Below are 23,078 nucleotides of genomic sequence, written 5' to 3' on the forward strand. Positions count from 1 at the left end.
ATCCTGACTTTATTTATCAGCTCCTTAAATTCTATCAAGTTTTAAAAGGGACCTGATAAAGGTCTTCATATTTATTAATACTGCTCTCAGAACTCTAAGTTGACTTCCAATTTTTTCTGTAGTTTGCCAGAGATTCAATAGTTTAATAACTTAATCACTGCTCTAACCTGATATTTATTTCATCCTCCTTTCCTGAAATATGCAAATACATGTCTTTTTGTTAATACCTTTTCTCTGTTCTCTAGTCTGAACCAGATGCAAAGAAGTCATTAAAATTGATAGTAATATTCACCATTTCAGTGAATAAATTATACTTTCTATTTCATGGAGGTCCCATTATCTCCAGTCCTGACCCCTTCTTACTTATCTTACTTGAAAGGATCCTGATTTATCTCCATCTCTGTGTAACTGTCCTTTCATTTTCTACCCTTAGTTTCTTATTGTATTTTTTTTACTTTTACCTTCATTCAGCAATCTCAGTGCTTCTCTCTACCTCATGTTGTATTATGTACATTTTCTTCTTTCTTGGCTTTGATTAGTTTTTGGACTCTTCTCCTTCTCCACATTGACTTTTTATTCTAACTAAAACCATATTTATTCCTAGATGATATGTATAGCCCTTGGGCATACATTAATTTATCTTTCAGCATATTTCATTTCTTCTTCCTCAAAGTCCTTTTACTTTCCCCCTTTCTTTTCTATTTGGTTGGCATGTATGACTCTATTCAAAATTTACTTTTCTATCTGCCTATTAAAAATCATACTTTTGCCTTTTTTGTATTCCTTTGGTTGCTCTGTTGGCCTAACACAAAATTTATTACTCTGCTTTCACTGCCATCTTTTTCTTTTCTTTTATTTTTAGTGTACATTCTTACTCAAACTTTATTTTTTAAATTTAATACTTGCTTTGCCATATACTTTTTAAAATATGCAGTAATACCTCCTGTTACTTAAACTACTTTTGGAATCACAAAGAAAGCACATTTTTTCAGCCTTTAAAAATCTGACAGTATTGTAAGCAGAAAAGTGGTAAGTGCAGGAAACACTGTGTCGGTGGAATCTTTGTTGAAACTTTCAGCTTTGAACTTCATACACAGAAAGCCATTAAATTCTGGGATAATAGAACCTGATTCATCGTATCCTCTTTGTCTGGCTATCTTTGTGGTTTAGGAGTCCCCATAGAATACAGGACTAGAGGGGGTCTTGAGAGGTCATTTAATCTATTGCTCTATGGCCTGAAGTATGCTCTACAAGCTACCTTCTTGCTTTAGTTCTTACCACTTTAAATGGTATTTGGAATTCTTGGTAAATATTTGGGAAGGTGGCAAATGTCATAGAAAAGGAAGAACTTGTATAGACAGAACTTACAGAAATGTCACCTACTGAAAATTTTGAATGAGAGGCTATGAGAACAATCAAGGCATTTAGTAACTTGAAAGTATAGGTCTCTGTGTTACTACAGAATTTTTGATGCAAGCCAAGACAATAGATTTTAGTGATTTGCCCTGTGTTGTATAAGGATGAATATCCTTGGAACCAGCAATAATATGGGCTTTTATGTTATGTGGGAAGCAATGAGTCAAATGTATTGATAATAATAAGCCTTTCTCTTTTCTGTACCACACTACCACCCATTTCAGAAGCAATGCCTTATTTTTTCCCATCAGATAGATATTTTGAGAAGAAACATAGATGATATTGCAAGTTATTGAATAAATATAAATACCAGGTCATTAGAGATTTGACTAAACAATAATGATTTTTAAATGAGTCACTTTGATATTAAGAATACTTGAGACTCAGTCTGATTCATAATATTAAAATGCTCTGAGGTTCCAAGACCAACATTTCAGTTGGTAGAGAGGCAGTGTGGGGGTGGATTGAATAGTGTCTAATTGTCTCTACATCAGTAGGTCCAAGTTTAGAGAGAATGTCTTAGTCTTCAGTGATTCTTTAAGACTACTGATCCATTGACAAACATGACAAAAAATAAATTAAACTAGACCAAATAACAGTGAACTTTACTTTCAATCAAAATATAAAAATAAACCTTATATTATTCACTTTATATTCTTAGATGATTTGAACTTTATGTAATTTTTTAAACTTCAAGAGTTTACTTCAAGAGTTATTAAGAGTTTCAGGAGTGGTATGAAAATGATTTGTATAAATGCTGTAAGGATGACAAATGCTGTGATAGAGGCATTTACTTGGTGGCAATCAAGTTACTGAAATTCAGGGAATACCAATAAATATTCAGTATTTGAGTGTGACTAACAAGCAGCAATTAATGAAAAACTGGAGAATACATTAAATTCCCATGTAGAGGCATTATTAAAACATTTCAGTCTAGAAAATAATTTTAGGCATTCAATATATATTCATTATCTGTATTAGTATTTTTGGTTTATGAAATCTTCTAACATAGGCCTTGAAAACATTAACATGAACATGTTAATAGTAAAATAGTTTGTTATTTATCACAGGAGAGTTTTTAACTAAAGATAATCCAACTTACAAAGAAAATAGGTGAATAAGTTCATTTGTAAATACTACCTATGTTTCACTAAAAAAAAAAACAAACAAAAAACAAAAAAAAACACCTATTAATGAATCTCCCCCCAAAGTTTTCTACCATTGATATTTAGAGAAAGTAAAGTTAACAACACAGGTAATTGATATCTGTCATGGTAACGAATATATGCCAACATTTGGTACCAAGCTTTGTGATTATAAGTGCACTGATTTGGGATCATCCAAAATAATTTTATTTATTTCATTTTATTACCAGTAGTTTAGATAAATCCTGTCTTTAGTCACTGCATAACTATGGAACTCTTCACTTAAATTCTTTGTTGTTGGTTTGTAATGGTCTTAAAAAATGGTATCTACTTTGATGAATTAGAAGAATCAGCTGGAACAATGTTTATATATAAATTATGTGAAACTATAGATGGCACATATTAGATGGATAATAAAGCTTTTCCCCACATTATCATCATTTTTTCCTAAATAATTGTATTTGCTTCCTTGCTAGGCAATGTTTTCCAGTCTCCTCAACAGCATATTCTACGAGTAATTTTCAACTTAATATTGTCTAAATCACATGCCAATTGAATCATGTCACTAATTCAAATTGTCTTCTCATAAAGTTAAATTTTAACAACTTAACTAAGCCCTCATATTTTCATAGGTTGTTGCAATACCCAACTTTTGAAGCCTAAAGTTTGCACATATTCCATATGCAACAACCAAATTGCACTGCTTATCATTCCAGAATACACTTCATATAGTCTCACTTGTTTGTCTTTGTTTACTTTGCCCACTCCAGTATGCTAGGTAGCATCCTGGAATCTGCTGGAATTCCCTTTTTATTCTCAAATCAATGTCTCTTCTGCATCATCACAGAGAACTACATTTCCCGGATTGTCTGAACAGCTAATTTCTGAGTAAAATTAACCAATGGGAGGCACTGAAAGAAAATTCAAAGATAGAAGGAAGGGGAAAGTAAGAGTATTTCTTTTTTGTCTATCCCCAAGGCAGAATCAATAGCAATACCTGCACTCCCATCATGGTCTTTGGTTTACCCAGGTAAGCCCTTCTTCTGGTTCTTAGATTCTACTGGAGGATCTGGTTAGGCTATCTGTTTTGAGTCCCCATCAGCCTTAGGTGAAGTTAGCTTTCAGAGAAAGGTATTCTCAAAAATGGCAATTTGAGTTGTCAGTTTGGGCATATCCATCCATCACCTGTGTATCCATTGCTCTGTATTATGTCTCCTCAGGTTGAAGAATTTAGAGCAGTTTCTGTTTCCTTACTGGACTGCCACAGAGTGCCATAGATTTGGGTTTGACTTCTCCAAATCTCAGTTTCTTCACCAATCACCTAATAGTGTTCTGTTAAATAAAAGGCATGTGTAGAAACACACATATAATGTCTGGCATACTTGAGTTTTCACTCCTCACTTTCTATGTTATAAACCCTTTAAACACATATGGGCTGAAATTAATTAATTATTTGAATGTAAGCAAATAAATAAAGGCCTTTCATAATTTTTATCCTAAAGATGCATCTCATTATTTATATAATTTATACACTAAAATTGTCTTATTATTAATTAGGATCTGAAGGTGTTTTGGTTATAAGCCTATTAGGTAATTTAATGGATTATGAAATAACCATCATATAGCAAATACCATTCTCTAGATTACTGTAGGCCCCAAACTAAGAAAATATTATATGGGTCAGGGAAAGTGTGCCAGGTGAATATGGATGAACGGAGGGCAAGTAGTTCCAGAAGTCCTGAGAGAGACAAGAGACAGGAGGAGGAAGGGATTTGTTGGATAAACATTAAGGTCAGGAGATTAGAAGAAGAACTCAGAACCTGGGACCTAAAGAACTTCATCTAAACATTCCAGTTGCTGGGTTTGAAAGGATAAACATAAGCTCTCTTTAAAACTGTGACATTTAGACTCTACCACAAAACCACTGCAAATATCTGGGATAAAGGTTAGTTAGATATGCTAGGAGAGGGAAGAACTCAATGTGTATTGGAGATTGTCCAATTGGAGGGTGTAGGAATAACCCAATTTTCCCAAAGACTTTTCTAACTGTGGTTTAGGTGCAGTGACCAGAATAGGATGAGATATGGGATAAGCAAAAGCTCTTCTTAATTTGCTGTGACTTTTCAGCTATATACCTCAAGAGAAACATTGTTTCCTGTGAACCAAAGACTCACTGGCCCCATTACCTCTAACTTTCAATCACCTAATCCACAGAACATTATGAAATATTAAACACATATATAGTAAATGTTTGAATGAAACAACACCAGTTATTTGGTGAGATGACATTAAATGAACTCTATCAAACATAACCTTGTTTGTCTATATTATAAAGGCAGCCAAGCAATTCAAAAATGTTCATTGCTCCTTGAAAATATATATGATTTGGAGTTTTTTCCCCTAACTAATCATAACTGCTACCATTATAGTGAAAGTTAACTCAGATTCTTGATATAGGATTGAACCAGGTTACTGTAAACCACACAAATATAGTTAACAGCTTTTCTCTACTTGTTGTGTTTCTAATAAGAATGATCAATGATATAGATAGTAACCACCAGGTTTGAAACATGTGTTGAACTATGTATAATATGATCCAAGATTAAATACCTTTCGCACAAGAGGGGCTATGAGAGTGAAGAAGAAGGAACAATTACTTCTGATTAAAGCAATGAGGAAGATCTACTTGGAATTACATTTTAGCCTGGGATTAAACCACGGGAATGTTTAACCAGGTTGAAAACCCTAGGAGGAGTACACCAAGTTGAGAAAACAGCACAAGCAAAGTCACAAAAGCTGGAGAGCAGAGAGGATATTTGGAGAACTGAATTTGGTGCAGACTGATGTTAACAACTGCTGGTGGAATGGGTTGAGAGTTAAGCTTGGAAAGATAATTTGGGGCATAAATCTTAGGATTTGAACTTTGAGCCTATTGCATTTTATTGTTCTCATGAAAGACAATTTTGGGGGTGTTGAATAGCAATTTCTCTATTTTGGGAAAAACATGAACATCTTTGAAGGTATATTGATGGAGAGGAAGGTACATATGTATATGTATGTACACACCATAAGGTATTGCTTAGAGTTAATTTTTATCAGATGCTCAATTATTAGATAGTGAAGAATTCTTAATTGGAAATAAAACTATGAAATTATTATCAATAAATTGATTTCATTTATTCACCTTGTCTTGATAAGAAAATAAAAGACATAATCTTTGTCCTGCATCTGTGCTATCGTGATACTTTCTTTTCCCACATGAGAGCTATGATACATATTCAATAGCACGCAAATAATCAAGAAACACACCATGCAGAGACGACCACCCCAGTCTGCAGATGACAACCCCTGCCATCACGACATCTGAGCTACAATTCCCCAAATTTTGGTCTGAGTAACCAGGAAGAAAGAGAGCTGCGTGATGCCAGGGGAACCAAAGGCAATCCTATCATTCTAAGCACCACAACTGTAAAGTCAGGGTGAATAAGAAGAAATGAAAAGCTGTATTCATCGAAGCTGCCTCCTCATGGGATCAAATTATTCTTATACTTGAGGTAGATTTAGCTGTCCCCAAACAGCAATCTCACTTCAGCACAGGAAATGAAAATAAAAGCAAGCACACCGATGGTCAGAAACAGCCACCACCTCTGAATCCAGACACCTGAGAACCAGCAGAATGTGTGGCTCTTTAGGATGCGTATGATTACAAATACATCTGAATGGGAGCGTTTGAAAATCGTCTTCAACTCTAGTGGTGTGTTGAAATGACTTTTTTGAACTTTTCTCATTTTCTCAGGTTTCTTTTTCCTGACTCCAAGGTAAATTATTTAAATGTTTCATGCTAGACTTTCTGGTTGGATTTGTGGGCTTATCGTAAGTTTATTTTGTGTATGTTGAGAGATTTAAATAAATTGTGTCAACCAGAGAAACAGTGAGAATCATCATTTCAGAGGGAAAGTGACAGCCAGCAGGCCTAAGCTGTTATTATTTGAAATTCCACTGAATCCTAAGTTTCAGCACTTTTTTTCTTTGTTTTAGCTGTTTATGCTTCATGTGTTTGCTAATTACAAAATTTAATTCTTGACACCCAAACATTATATAGCAATTAAGGCCATGTTGTGAGTGGGAAAGCCACATGAGTCAGAATCAAAGGACTGACCTTTTTTATTAGCTCTATGAGGAGGGACACCCCAAACCCTGAATTATCTTCTGGAGGGAAGGCCCCTTATAGTACACACTTCCCCCACTGGGTGAGAGTTCTAGGAACCCATCTGTGTCAGTTTGCTGGCTGACTGTGTGGGGCTGCATTTGGCTTCAGTGAATTTTTCTGGAAGACTTTCAGTGCATTTGCCCATTTCATGATGGGTGACTTATGAGTGCACCTGCCCACACTGCACTGAGTGTTCTGCATTTTTTTGACCAAAAATGGCATGATCCCTGCCATTCATCCTATCTCACCCCAAGCAACTTTTTATTTGGTTCCTGGAATAAAAAAAGTCCTTAAAGGGAAATGTTTTGCCAATGTGGAAGAGGTGAAACAAAAAAAAATCAGCAGACATACTAAAAAGGCATCAAAATCAATGAGTTCAAAAACTGTTTTGAGTAGTGGAAAAAACATTTTGATGGGGGTACTGAATCAAATAAGACGTACTTTGAAAGTGACTGAGTATGGACATGTAAGAATAAATACACAATTTTTAATAAATTTATCTCTTTCCTTCTCTGTGTCTTTGCTCCTTTGGGTATTAGGACTTTTGGGTGCCCAAATATTTGAAACATAGCAGAGTGTGTGTATGTGAGTGGGTCTAGTGTGCGTGTGTCTAGTTTTAATTGGTTCTGTCACTTACTGGCTATAGGTGGCTCCTTGAATATCTCTTTATGAACTTTAAAAACTATTTACATATTAGCAATAAACCATAGAGTACCAATGCCACAGATTTGCTGGAAAAATCTTAAGAGATCATGTGGTAGGTCACTTTGTAAGTTCTAAAGTAATACACACATGAAATACTTTGCTAGGTAGAGAGCAGCATTATTAAAGAACATTTAACTAGGGCTTATGTGATTTAAATAGTAATTTTGGTTCTACCACTTGTTTTATGACCATAGGTGAGTCAGCTAACCTCTTTGAGCCTCTCTGTAAGGAGGAAACTGATTTTTGTGGTTCATTTCAAAGAAACATATTTGTTTACTTTTTTCTATCATAGTTTTAGCTAGTAGTTATAACAATAAATAAAATAACTGTTGTTACTTATTGTACATAGAATTCTAGACTAATACGATTATCAAGAAGTCGGTACTGGCTCTGGTCAGTGTGTCTCAGTTGGTTAGAACATCATCCCATAAACTGAAAGGTTTTGGGTTCAATTCCTGGTTAGGGAACATGCCTAGGTTGCAGATCAGCTTGGTTGGGGCATGTGTGAGAGGCAACTAATCAATGCTTCTCTCTCACATCAATGTTTCATCTCTCTCTTCCTCTCCTTCCCTCTTTCTAAAGTCAATAACCGTGTCCTTGGGTGAAGATAAAAAAAAAGTGATGATTGTAATTAATAAAGACCAAACATAATCTAGCTGTGGATCATGTTGTTATAAATATTTCATATCTTGATACAGAGTTCATTCCTGCTACTAACCTTTGTTTAGAGTTTTTGCTGTCTAAGTTATTTTTACACATTAAAGATGGATATACTGATTTAATCACAGCCCCATTTGAATTCCTGCCACTGAGGATACAAATGTGGAATATGTGACAAAATTTAGAGTTTTAATTTGGGTCCCAGAACAACTGGTAATAATGATAATAGTAGTTAATACATGAGTACATGCTATAAATGAGTACATGCTGTATTTCTGATAGACTTCTAAGTGGTTTACATGATGGCATCTTCACAATATCCCTAGGAAGTAATCACTATTGTTATGTAAATTTTACAGATGCAGAAACTGAAGGACTGTGGTATTTAGTTCACATAGGTAGTAACAGACAGAACCTAGACATAACCCAGGGCAGTTGGATTCCAGAAAACCACTGTGCTTTACTAACTGATAATTGTGATTTAACTAGTTAAGCTAACCTGAAAATATCTGATTTTTATTAGTTCATACTTATTATGGCAATTAGTCTGGCTCTTCTGCAGGAAGATTTTCAGACATTCCAGGGGTACTTGAATAAGAACATTTAAGTAATCATATACATTTTTCTGTGTAATGGTGTCTTAATCAGCATAGGCTACTATAACAAAATACCATAAACTGGGTGCCTTATCAATAACAGAAATGTATTTCTTCCAATTATGGAGGCTGAGAAATCCAAGATTAAGTTGCAGATCAATTCTATGTCTTGTGAGGGCCCTCTCCCTGGTTGCAGATGACATTCTTACTGTGTCCTCACATGACAAAAAAAGCAAGCAAGCTCTCTGGTCTCTTCTTAAAAGGGCACTAATCCTATTTATAAGGGCTGTAGCCAAAAACTGTACCATCATATTGGAAATTAGATTTTGACATATGAATGGAGGGGCACATCATTAGTTCATGACATATGATTTGTTGGAAACATGTTTAAGTCATGTATCAAGCAGTGCGTAAAATTTGTAATTCACAAATACATATACACAATTAGAATTAAAGCAAAACAAAACAAATATACAACTTGTTGTTATTAACAGTCTATGAAGTTTTGTAGGTACTTTTTTCTTAAGAAAAGAGGAACTTGTATGGAGAAAACTTCTTTATATTTGATTTCAAAGGCTTTTCTTGTGCAAATTTTATAGGCAATCAGACAGGTTTTGGAGTGGAAACTGCATTGCATCTTATGGTGCAAACTTCTTAACTTTTGGACCTCTAGTTCAGCAGTAACTAGAGAGATTATTGGTTTAATAGACATGTATGAGAATCTCAGGAAGTGTTCAGATACAACTACACAACCACTGAGCTGTTTTTACATTAATCACTTGGTGACCTCTTGACACATTTTTTCTTCTCTTCACTTTCTGTGTTACCTGACCTATAGCAGATTTATCTTCTCTATGGAGAATACTGAAATTATTTGACACTTAATCTCAATAATTTATGTCAACTCAAAATCTAAAACTGTACTCTTTCCAATGCTTCTTGTCAGTGTGCCAAGCCCACCCACTCTATGTTTTATTAAAGATCTACTTAGCAGCTTTTCTAGTGCTAAAGTTTGGGCCCATTACCAAAACCCAGTAAGGGAGGTGATTATGGCCAGACTTTTGCATATGAAGGAATTGAGATTGAGAGTAGCTAGGAAACTTCCTCAAGTCATACACTGACACAAGGCTAAAGCTCTCATTAAAAACCGAGGATCTTCTCATTTTGAAAACCATCATTTCTTTCCTTCAGGCTACCAATTACTCAGTTTGTTTCATGATTTCCCTCTCTTTGCCGTGCTTATTTTTACAAGGCTTGGAACATGGTTAAATTTTTTACACACTACAAAGAAAAGATGATTCAAGCTATAACATCTCTAGACTTCCTTTGACCATTAAAATTGAAAAAGTAATTTATACTTTCTATTTACAAGTAGGGTTTGTAATCTGGTCAGCCCAAATATTATATGAAACAAATCTCTTAAAAGATATAAATGTGTTTATCAGTGAACAATATAATCTTTGTTTCACAGCATTCTCCCCCTTACATCTTTTTAGCACTTTGGCATGACCGATCTTATACCCCTAATGTACTCCTAGCCCCTAGCCTCAATGAAATTTCAAAACATTTTTAAATGCAAAATACTATCTCTGCATCCACCCTCTACATGGTTCCTTAACAGATTATATGTTTCATCCACCCCATTGCAACGTATATGCATTCTCTGTGCTTCTGCCACCAGCTTGGGGCACTGCTGATTCCTCTCTCCCTTTGCCTAAGTCCTATTCAATCTTCAGGTAAAAGATTCAAAGGTTTTTTCTCAGGGTTATTGAATATCCAGGGTTGAAGAATTTAAAACTTTAACTCATGAGAGTTAAATTGTATAATTACTACTAAAAAATGCATTACATTTTCTATCTTATACATGCTTTTTTTGATGTTTTTTAAAAGAGCAACCCTTTTAACAGCTTGTAAGTGATTCTTACAAAACTTCTGTGGATTGGAACCAGTCATATTTCTTGCTACTTTCTCCTTTCTGTGCAGCTTATATTTAATATTACGTGTATATATAGTGATACATTTACTTTCACTTACATCAAACTGAAGAGAAAGTTGAAAACCACAAATATAAGCTTAAGGAGGATAGAATAATTAAACAGTCTTAGATCATGTTTTTGCATGCAATGGTTTGGATCCTTACAAGTTAGGAAAATGAATTCTGCCAAAGAGCTCTTGATTTTTAAAATTACAATATGTTATTAAATATTTATTATAATGTTTCTACAAATGTTAAAGTTCCAGAAAAATAAGTAAAATCTTTTGTGAGGAAAGTTAACATAACTACAATTAAAATACATCAAAATTGCTGACATCATCTACTTTTAGTAAATTCATATGTGTCGTTACTGCTTAAAGCTGCCTTACATGTGTATTTTAATTTCACTGGGAATGGGACCTTTTGCATACCTTTGACAACAGACAGACAAAGTCTAAGCTGTCAGGAAAAGAAACCACGGAATCTCCTGCCGAGTGTGCAGCAGGCTGTCCGAGTTTTACATGAAGAGGTCAGAAATTTCTTGGAGAGTCACTTTCCAAGTATAGCATGCTTACAATAATTAGTATCCCGACTACTCAGGAGATGGTTGTAGACACAGCTGTTGTTTAAGGTAGTGGGTACATCAATAGCAAGGCACTAGGTATTGATTTGTGCACTGACATCTTTCTAACCATGTCATCTGAGTGAAAGAAGCCTCAAATTAACCAATAATAAAGTGTTAGAAGTTGTAGGAGCTGCCCTCTTGGGACTTGTACTAGAAGAGTATAGATGCCCCTCCTCCATTCAGGCCATCAATCCCACTAAAGGACTCAACAGTGACGTTAGGTTGACCAGTAAGACAATGTCAGGCATACAGTAACGCTATATCCTATTTAGTATGTGTTCATATGTGTATGTGCCATTTTTATATTAATTTTTTGAATGTAAATAATATATGCATTTCTACAGAAATTAAATATGTATATATGTTATCTTTGTAGCTCATATCAGAATCTCAGCACAAGCTTTCAGTTTTCTGTGGCCTGATATATAGTTCAGTTTGTTATTAAAAAATAAAAATTAGTTTTATAATACTGGACCCAGGCAAATTTTACCAGTTTCTTTAGTGAATTTATTTGTAGTTTCAGGGAGCTTTATAATTGTTACTGAATTTCTCTGGTTGTAGGTCAGTCTGAGTATAAGACACAATTTCTTCTCTGATTATTATTAGGAAAGGTAAGAATGAAAATTTTAGCTGTATTACAGGCTCTGGGGGTCATCTTTCATTGGCTATTATCTTTGTCAGTTTGATTACTTTCCCAGGCAAATGTGGGAGCTGTAATTAATATTTGATCTAAAGTGTGTCTCCTATTGGTGAGTCTCTGCTTGCCACTGTCTCTCAGGACTCAGACTGTGCCCCAGGAGCTTGGTATCTACTACTAATTCCTCACTTGTGCTCCATGGTTCTCTGGATTTTTATTGGGTTTGGCCAATGTATGGTGGCAGTAGGAGAGTAGAAGGGAGAAGGGAGTGTATTATTCCACACTCCCTCACTCCCTTGCAAATACTGGATCTTTGGCTATGCATATCTGATTGAGATATGATAATTTAGACACAATAGTGATAGAACTTGACTGTGTTACTATCTCTTCTCAGGGTCTACCTAATTAACTTTCCTGAAAGCAAAAAACATTTGTTCTACAGAACTTATTGGCAGTGAATGTGCCTTCAGAAGGTGAGTGATACTAGTTGGACTATGAAACCAAAAACATAGGCCATCAGTCTGGAATCTGTCACACTTCTGGAACAGTAACAATTTCCAGTAGTAGCCCTAACACCGAACAAGATACCCAGCTCTTTATTTGTCCTTTTATACTAGAACCACTGGGGATTCTTCAAAGACCTGATGGAAGCCATTCTCTGAGACCTAGTCATCCTATATGTACCAGAAGTCAGGTGGTCTACTTTGACCCTATGTTAACATGAAGTGCAGCTTTGTATGTAATACTATTAATAGCTATAAGTATTCATTCTCCTTATTGCCTTAAAACCAGGCATTTAAGTGGAACCCATGTCTTTGATGAACTCTCATCCATCACATTTAAATTTCTTTAATAGCTTTAGAAAATAACTTTTCCAGAAAGACTGTTTTTACAAAATTAGACCCCACAAGTCTCAACTCCAAGAGGGATAAAACCCAGTGGTATACTTAAGCAGCACTTTGAGCCCAGAGAGACCTGGCACATTAAACTAATAAAAAGTGACTGTAAAACCATTTGTAAACATGAAGTGCCATATGAATGCTTATTAATAAGTATTTTTCCTTCAATTTATATTTATTTTTATTACAATATGCCTCTTAAAATGCATTATGGTTTATTGTGTATAATGTCTTTTGAACAAATTGTATTCAGGGCATTTCAGAAAGTTAAATACATGTCAGTATGTGGCATAAATTACGGAAGGATACTTTGAATGGTAAATGAATTAGTGCCTTCAGTCATAAGGCCAGAGAGAAGTGGGTTGTGTAAGCGTCTGGTTTGAAATATCAGACTCCCTGGAACCAACATTGCAAATCCCAGCAGGCCAGCTCTGTCCTTCATCCTTCTGAGATAAGAGTCTTTTTGGTTAACAGTGTGTCAATTTTCTGAATGGTCCCTTAGAACTGTAGGCATGTCTGCTTTGTGAGAACATTTTAAAGAGTCAAAGCAAAGGAAAAAATTCAAAAGAATTTAAGCAGAACTAAGGTATCATTTTATGGGGGCAGTATTTTAGTGGTGAAGGGAACACAGCAGGAGCGAGAGCTAAAGAACATTTAAGATTTTAAATGAGAAAGAAGTTAGTATTACATTCATCACTACCACTGACCCTGACTGAGATCTTTTAAGTGTGGGAAATGGATTCCAATATAACAATATATATCACAGCAACATGGAATTGACCTATACTACATGGTTGTTATTTTGGATTGCCTTATGGGTTTTTAATGAAACATTCATCCGAATCCATAATGAAAAGGATTTACTATCTAGACTAAACTTATAAGATTGTAAGTATTGAGAAGAATAGAGCCCTATAATGTAATGTAAACTATACAAGTCACATTTGAATGGTAGCCTCCTAAAGACTTGGGCATTGTACTTCTAAGTGGTGATTTTCAAGTTTCCACAGGCTCCAGAAACTCTGCCAAGTGTCAAACATATTATTATGAGAAAGCAGAATTGGCATAAATTAATACAGGGAGAAGACTCTAATTGTTCCTAGATAATGGCTTGCACTGGATTTTTTTCAGATTCTTAGGAGGGTTATGAGGATTCTCATAGCAGAAATCAAAACCAGAAGTGGAGATACCCCAGGTTGTCCCCTTCACCTTGAGACTCTACACTTGCCTTGGTGACAGCAAAGAGCTAGAATGATCAAGGTGTACCCTCAAATTTCACTGCCAGATTTTGGCTGACTATTGATTGTGATCAACTGTTTAAGGAAAAAAAAATTTCCTTAAAACTAGTATTCAACACTTTATTTCTCTGTGACACTTTCTTAAATATACCTCTTTCAGTTTTCACTCTTTCTGAGTGGCCCCCTTCTCTTTGCAAAAAGATCATGCAAACAATGCATAATACTGACAGGGTGGAGGCCTATCAACCTGTCCAAGGCAGAGTAAATTCACAGAAATAAAATAGAAACATAAGACCAACCTCCCAACTTTCACTAAATACCATTTCACTGTAATGTGGGTATATGTATGGATGGACAACTTGAAGCAATGTGACTATTACGTCTAAGTCTATATAAATAAAGAAGTATATTATCAAGCCATCAGATACCTTTTTGCCCATTCTTTTACTTCATACCTAGACAATGCTTGCTCTTTTTCAATATCAAGATTCTTCTCTATGAGAAAGGTTTGCCTAACTCATCTGTCTGGTTTAGATCCTCTTCTATGTTTCTGGTACCATTCATGTGCCCCTCTTGTATCTTGTGTCAGACCTGGCAGTCATTGTCAACTCTCCATCTGTCTTTCTCCTCTATTTTGTGTCCTCAGTGTGCTGCACACCAAGAGTAGTCCTCTCCAATAGAAAGATTTAATACTGTTTTAATAAATAAATTAATCTTTTTTCAAGATTGCTTCTGGTTCCTTCTTCCTACCACCCCACCCCCCCTGCACATGCTGGGCGATCCCCTCCATTGGAGTGTGGATGTGATGGGATATCACTCCTGTGATTGTTACAAGTTAATTTTGAGTTAATAGAAAAGGGAGATTATTCAAGTGGGCCTAACCATAGAATGCAAGTTCCACGTGGACAGGAATTTTTTATTGTTATGATTTATTTGTCTTTTGAGTCCATATGACAGCAGCCTATATTTAGAGAATGAATAATGCATGTATGTATACATTAATGGGTAAGTAGAAAAGGCATTCAACATGTCTATAGCTTGTTTTGGATACTAGAATATACACTAGAACTAGATAAATAAATCAAAAAACAATATACTTAACAATACAAATCACCCTAATATGTATACCACAGATTCTGACTGGAGCCAAAGGAGAAGACTGGATCAAATCCCATGGATATGTGTAGAATTACTGGTATCTTATTACTTATTGGATATACCATGGAGAAAATTTATTTGCTTTATGATTACTAATTTACATTTTTCTGTTGTATCACAAAAATATCAATAGCCAATAATTTTGAATTTTCAACTTGTGCTAGCTTTTTCATGACTACTTATTGGGTAACTAAATTCATTTAAGCTATAGGTTTCCTGTTCAGGTGGGAAAAGTGAAAGACATTTTTTTTTATCTAAATGACAAAAATGACATAAAAGTAAGATATAGTAGAGCTGGGAGCCCCAACTAGCTATATGTTTTCTGAATATTTCATTAATATAAAAACATAGTTTTTATTTCTTATGAAACTTAATATTTAAAATGTAAAGGGCTCAATAATGAGAACTGCCATTATTCATGTAGCTTTACTTAGTAAGAAGCAAATGGTTTTCAAATATAAGTGATTAGTAACATAAAGAAATATATACCATTTCAGATTTAGACAAAAATGGAAAGAGTTAAAGTATTTTATACTTTGATAAAATAATTTTCAAAAATGTTCAGAGGAAAGATAGATACTGTTTCATAACTGGCACTCTAAGCAAGAAGATAAATAAAAAGTTTGAGTTTCAAATTAAATTATAGCAGAAATAAAAAGTTTGTTTGAAAAAAATTAGAGTTTCAAATTATCTTTAGAAATAAAGTTTTATATGAACAGAGAATACCTAAATTAGCCAATGCTTTTTTTGTAGGGGATTTTTATCTTGATTTTAAATTTTGAATTGTGTGTACAACATAGACTAGTGAGCATGAAATTAAAGACAGACATTAAAGAATCTCATGGTTTTAAGAAATATACACAGATACCAATATCAAAAGACAATAAAAAGAAATACACTGGTAATTTAGAGACATAAAGCAGGCAAAGAAGACAGACACAAGTGTGGGGGCAACCTTGTAATCCAAGTGTTCTTGGATTACAAAAACAAACAGTAGTTGTATATCAATTATATCTCAGTAAAGCTGGAAAAAAGACATATTGAACTCTCATATTCTTCTTTCTATTCTGCCAAGGAGAATGTTCTGCAGATTTAAGAAGATTAAGGCAAACAATGAAAAAATGAAATGAAATGAAAATATGAAAAAAACTGAAGCCCTAGATTATGTGTGAGAGATAAGAAACAATTTACTATTCTACAGTGCTGACAACTCCAAGCTCAAAAAATTTAATGTTAGTTTACTGAGAGAACCATTCAATGAGATTCCTGAGCTACTACTCATTATCCCACATTTATCAACTCAACACTTACTAAGTAAACACCTACTACATGCTTTAATGTTGAACATGTATTTTCCAGATTGGCCAAGGAAAAAGAATAGGCCATTGCCTGAAATGCTCAAAGCAGAGGATATAGAATAAATCACGGGGCAATATGATCCATTAAGAGAACTACATATAATTTTCTGTGAGTTCTGTAGGAATAACTGTAAGAGGATTTCCAATTGTCCATATCTTCTGTAATCTTCTCCACTTGAAGATGGGCCAGTCCTGTCACCTGCATCTGCAGAATGCAGCAAAATAATAGAATAATGAAATATCAGGATGCAATAATGGAATGTCATTCCTACAAATATGTTGCATTATGCAGGAAAAGTGGAGGGATTTTGCAGATGAAATTAAAGTCCCTAAAGTTGATTTTTAAGTATATTTTATTGATTATGCTATTACAGCTATCCCAATTTTTTTCTCCCCTTTATCCTCCCTTGGCCCTGCACACCCCCACCCTCCATCATTTCCCCCTCCTTAGTTAATGTCCATGGGTTGTACATATAAGTTCTATGGCTTCTCTATTTCCTATACTATTCTTAACTACCCCTGTCTATTTTATGCCTACCAATTATGCTTCTTATTCCCTGTACCTTCCCCCCCCATTCTCCGCTTCCCCCTCCCCACTGATAACTCTCCATTTGATCTCTATTCCTGTTCTAGTTGTTTGCTTAGTTTTTGTTTTTCAGGTTCAGTTGTTGATAGTTTGAGTTTGTTGTCATTTCATTGCTCATAATTTTTGATGTTCAATTTCTTAGATAAATACTTTTAAAATTTTATATAATAAGGGCTTGGTCATTATTAAGTCCTTTAATTTGACCTTGTCTAGGAAGCACTTTAATCTGTCTTACCATTCTAAATGAAAGCTTTGCTGGATAGAGTAATCTTGGATGTAGGTCCTTGCCTTTCATGACTTTAAATACTTCTTTCCAGCCCCTTCTTGCCTATAAGCTTTCTTTTGAGAAATCAGCTGGTTGTCTTATGGGGACATAAGAGTTGCCTTTGTAGGCAACTCTTTTCCTCTTATTGCTTTTAAGATTCTCTCCTTATCTTTAATCTTAGGTAACTTAATTATGATGTGCCTTGATGTATTCCTGCTTGATTCCAACTTCTTTGGGACTTTCCGTGATTCCTGGACTTTCTAGAAGTCTATCTCCTTTGCCCGATTGGGGAAGTTTGCCTTCATTATTTTTCCAAATGTTTTCAATTTCTTGCTCTTCCTCTATCCTTCTGGCACCCCTATAATTCAGATGTTGGAGCACTTAGAGTTTCCCAGAGGTTGCGGAACCTCTCTATTTCTGGACCAGAAATGGAACAGAACATCTGGATGTTTATTTATTTCTTTTGTTCCAAATCATTGATTTGAGTCCAAGTTTCCTTCCCTTCACTCTTGATTCCTTATATATTTTACTTTGTGTAGCCTTCATTTCTTCCTTTATTTTGTGACCAGGCTCTATCAATTCTGTGAGCATCATGATTATCAGTGTTTTGAACTCTGCATCAAATATGTTGTCTATTGCCTCATTGCTTAGCTTTGTTTCTGAGATTTTGATCTGTTCTTTCATTTAGGCCATACTTCTTTGTTTTGGTGTGCCCACATGGTCTGCTGCCTTGCCACAGGTCCTCTTTGCCCACCTGGCTGCCCATCTATGCCCCTCCTACTGGTCTAGATGAATGTTTCTTTAATTCCTTTGTTGTCAGAGTTCCATGCAGTTTGCTATTCTGGGAGTTGTGGTTGTTTATTCTTTTTAAATTGATTGTTATCCTTCTGTTGGTTCTACAAGGAAGTGAAGCATTTCTATTTATGCTTCCATCTTGGCCAGAACTTCCTGGACTTTCTGATTTTTAAAACTAATTTAAAAGGAGATAATTCTGGGTGAGCTCGATCTAGTCAGATAAACCCTTTAATAAAAACAAACAAAAATAAAAATGAGAGCATCCCTGAAGTCAAATATTCAAAGCATCAAAAACTCTCATCTGATGGCCTTGAAAAAACAAGGTGCTATAAGTTACATAGATACAAAGAAGAGAATTCTACTAACAATCCAAGAGTGTTTGCACTCAGATACTTTCCTAATCAGTTCTCCAGATGAGAATGCAGCCCAGGCAACACATTGATTTTAGATTTGTGGGATGTTTTAAAAACAATGGGTGCTGTAGATTGATTGTAAAAATTGCCCAAATCAATCCTCTCCTTGTATTCACACCCTTTGCACAGTGACTCTGAATTTTCCATTCTCTGAGTCTGATCTGCATTGTGACCCAATTTAATCAATAGAATGAAGCAGATGAAATGTGCCATTTCTAAATCTCCTGTTTTTCTTCTTTGATTCCTGCTTTTATTGTGAGAACAAGTCTGAGCTCGCCTACTGGAGGATGAGTGATTGTGTGGAATAGAGCCCTACTGTCACAGCTGAGGTCAGTCTAGACCAGCCTAGAGATAGCTGTCCATGACATATGTAAGGAAGCCTAGCCAAAATGAGCAGTGACCAAGAGCTTAAAATGTTTTTAAAAATTCACTTAACTACAAGTTCAGTAATATTTGTTTGTACAGTAAAATTGACAAAAATTTAATAACTTAAGCAGTGAACTAAAAAAAGAAAAATTAATATTTCTTGCTTGTAGGATGCTTAATTATAACAGCATTCTATCTGAGAACTACTGTTAATACGTGGGCACTGATTAAATTATTTTTTCTGAAACGAGTGTATGTGATGATGGGAATTTGAGACCACATCCATGTAGAAATACGTTTTGTAAACCTAATAAGAAAATATAGGCAAGAAAATCACATCCTATTTATGCTCTATTAGGGAAAAGAAAGGTTTAATATTTATGATGTGGGTAAAAAACAACTCTTTTTAACCTATGTGTGGAAATTCCAATAGAAATATGTTGGTTCAGTTGAAGAGATAATATTATGGCCCTTAGAAAGCAGTGCTTCCCATAAGCTAGACTTTTTTCAAGTCTGGGATTTTTGTTTCTCATACTATCACTGAGTCTGGGGCCAGGGATTACTGCCCCCATGCCATTGGTAGAACGAATGTGCTGAACAGAGGATAGGACTAGATGGTTTCTAATACAATTTCAAAATCCAAGAATGGTTTTTAGTTTGTATCTTGGAGCTTGAGTTTCATCATGTTAACATTACTCCTGATATTACTATTTATTTTTGTATTTTCTAAACTCTTACAGTTTTAGCTATGTCCATAAAATTGGTATAATAGAAGTTTGGAAATGATTTCAACATATATTGTTTCCTGAAGTGCAATAATATAGTCAGATCTGGCCATTGGAGTTTTATGTTCAGAATATACCATGAGTACAATATGCAGAATAGTAACTTATTTTAGAGTATGACTTTCTTTCTGTCTTTTTGTAATCCAAAAACATATATCAGAATAGACACTTATATACTTTAAAGAACCCTCAACAAAGAATAGCAACATGCATTCAGATTTCATTTTAAACAAAATAAATAAGTCATGAATATTTATGTGCTTTGGAAGGACTTATATTCTACACTCTGTATTGCTGAATGAAATAATTATGCAAAGATAGTTTCACTTAAAATTACAAATGCCATATTTTAGTTTGTGTTCAACAGTTTTAATGCATATTGATAATGGAAGGAAATGGCTTTTATTTAAGAACAATACATTTATGTTGGAAAAATGCCATTACAGCATACTTTAAAATGTTAAAATGGCTGGAATTGTGTTAGGGTAAGAGCTAACCAAGGTCCAAATGCTGAGTGATGTTTAAGAACTAGACATAATTGCCTCTTTTGAAGATAATATACTTCTAAGAATTAGTCTGATAAGCCCTTATGCTCCAGTTTATGCATTTATTGTGTTTAGCTTTTTCAGTTTGACCTGCACATACAATAAAGTGCACAAGGAACTCCAAATGGAGGTTATTATGGGTTAGGAGCTGAGTAACATATTTGTAATAGGGAATCATTTGAATGGCTATTTAGTTACTTTATCTTTTCCTATTGTAGATCATACAATTAATGTTTAAAAATGAGTTTGCATTCATAATGTCTACATAGCACTCTGCTAGGCATGATGCAAAAAGTGTCTTACCAGAAAGGGGATAAGAACCTGCCTATGAAATAAAGAAGTAACAATACAAAGAACACATATGCATTTTACTAAGATACATGATGGTTAGCAAGATACCAAAGTTCTCACATTATAGTAAATAGAAAACTTAGGTTTAGGAATCAGGTGGACTTATTTCAACTTTAGGCTGAACTATTTTTTAGCTCTGTGTCCTGACACAGAATGTTTAAGGTCTTTGAACCTCATTTCCTGTGTTTTAAAATGTGCATGTGAAGTCTTTACTTTGTAGGAGAACTTTGATGCTAGTCCCCCACTTCCTCACCTCACCTCAATGAGATGTCACCTTTGCCAGGGCCAGTATGCCACTACACATTTGGCATTTGGAATTCACCTTCCCTTGGTATCACTATCAAAAGCTGAACACACCTATTCAACTGTTCTGCTACTGCAAAATATTTTCCTCTCCTCACTTAGTCTAGAGGCAATGCTATAAGTACAGTATTTTCTCAGTAAGTATATTGTATATTTATGGAAACCTTTGGGTAGGATTGGGTAGTATTTTCACTCTCCTGGTATAAACAAAAATTCTCAATAATTGACCTTAATGTTGGTGGAAAAAATAACTTGAGGAATAGTTGGGTTTTTTCTACTAAGTATACTCTCCTGAAATTTGGGGAAATATTTATTTTATCTCAAAGATTTCATCTTTGCTCCAATTAAGGATAGTTTTTAAGATTAGCAAGGCACATAGGGATCATTTGGCCCAGCCCTCTGCTTTCAGGCTGGTAATTCATCATTCTGGCAATTCTCAGTGGGAGCAACTGAGCTGACATTGGAAAGAGGAGTGAAGGTGAAGGATCCATAAAAGAATTCAAGTAGCATTTATCAAGCTATAATGTGAAGTTACAATAGGATGTTCCAGGTTGTGTTCATTGTTTGTATGTTTGATCTCAACAAATTTTTAACACCTTTTTCAAAACTTCAAGGAACTTCTGTTCTTCTAGTCTGAAGAATTTTCCATAGCTATTAAGGTGTTATAGGCTCCTTACAGAGCAGGATAAATTATCAGAATTACCATGGCAGGAATGAAGATCTATCCACCAATTCTATTTCTTTATCTTCCTGGAGAAGAAATGAAACTATACAAATAAGCTATATTCTCCAGTCTCTCTTGTCATTAGTTGTCCATGTCACTACTTTCTAAACAACAGAATACAAGCAAAGGCAATAGTTGTCAGTCACTTCTATGCTTCTACAGAAGAATAACTCATCCTGGGTCTTCCAGACTTTGTCGGTTGTACCAGGCTGGAAAGGAGACAGCTGATCCCCTTGGGTGGAGCTTCTTACTGGTAGAAATATCATATAAAAATGGGTTTGTGATGACATCCACCTCATTGGTAAGATCAGCATTGGATTCTTAATGAGTAAAACATAAATATTTTATTAAACAACTGAGATTTTTGTGGTTTAGTCATAGCTGTTAGCTTTATTTATCTAATCCATGAAGTTGAATATCTAAGACAAATGTTATGAGAAACACTTAGGCTTTATTCTCCCATAACAGACAATAAAACAGCCCTTTACAAGGCTGGCAAAATAAGTTTATGGTTGTCCATATAGAAAATAATATAATAATTAATAAATAATAATACAAGAATAAACTCTGGGTTTTATGTACTCACAACTGTACACCTACTTTTCCCCACCCTGTACATGTTAATATGTGAATAATGCATGCATTTAGATATTTGTTATATCCTATATATTAACTCATGCATTAACATGTATTATAAATCATGCCTATATAACACATAGAGTATTGATAAGAATAAAAGGGAAGAGGTAAAATTATTGCACTGTAAAACTACAAGATGTACTTGCAGTATCAGAAAAGAGCATTTCAAACATATGGAAGTATTACGTGAGAACAAAAAAGTATTTGCAATATTGGTTAGAAGGACATCTCAAAAGTTTAGTATGCTCCCATGAGGAGTGGCAAGTCACTGAATGATACCATAAAAGTTATTTGTTAGACTGGACAAAGCAAACATTTCCTACATGAAGCAAAAAATCAGAAAAAGGGTAAGGGGGAATCATGAAAATCACTCCTAACTCCCTGTAGTAGAGGCATTAGAAGTTGGTTGGTATGAATTTGTCCCAGCATTAAGGATTTCAGAAATAAGGGTCAAAATGAGAGAGGTCTTGAATTAATACTATGGATATAGAAAAAATAAAATAGAGAAGAGAGGATTTGAAATATGCTATTAAAACTATCAGCTAAAGATCAAGGTTTTATTAAAAGCTTATCCTGTGTGGTGTTAAAACCTTGAGAAATATGTGTTGATAAGAAAGACAAATGACATTGAAAATATTATCTGAACTTGTTAGTGCAATAAAAACTATTCCAGTCACTAATGTA

This window comes from Artibeus jamaicensis, unplaced genomic scaffold (genome assembly GCF_021234435.1).
Source record: "Artibeus jamaicensis isolate MK-2021 breed Jamaican fruit bat unplaced genomic scaffold, CSHL_Jam_final scaffold_916, whole genome shotgun sequence".
In the NCBI taxonomy this organism is placed as follows: Eukaryota; Metazoa; Chordata; class Mammalia; order Chiroptera; family Phyllostomidae; genus Artibeus; species Artibeus jamaicensis.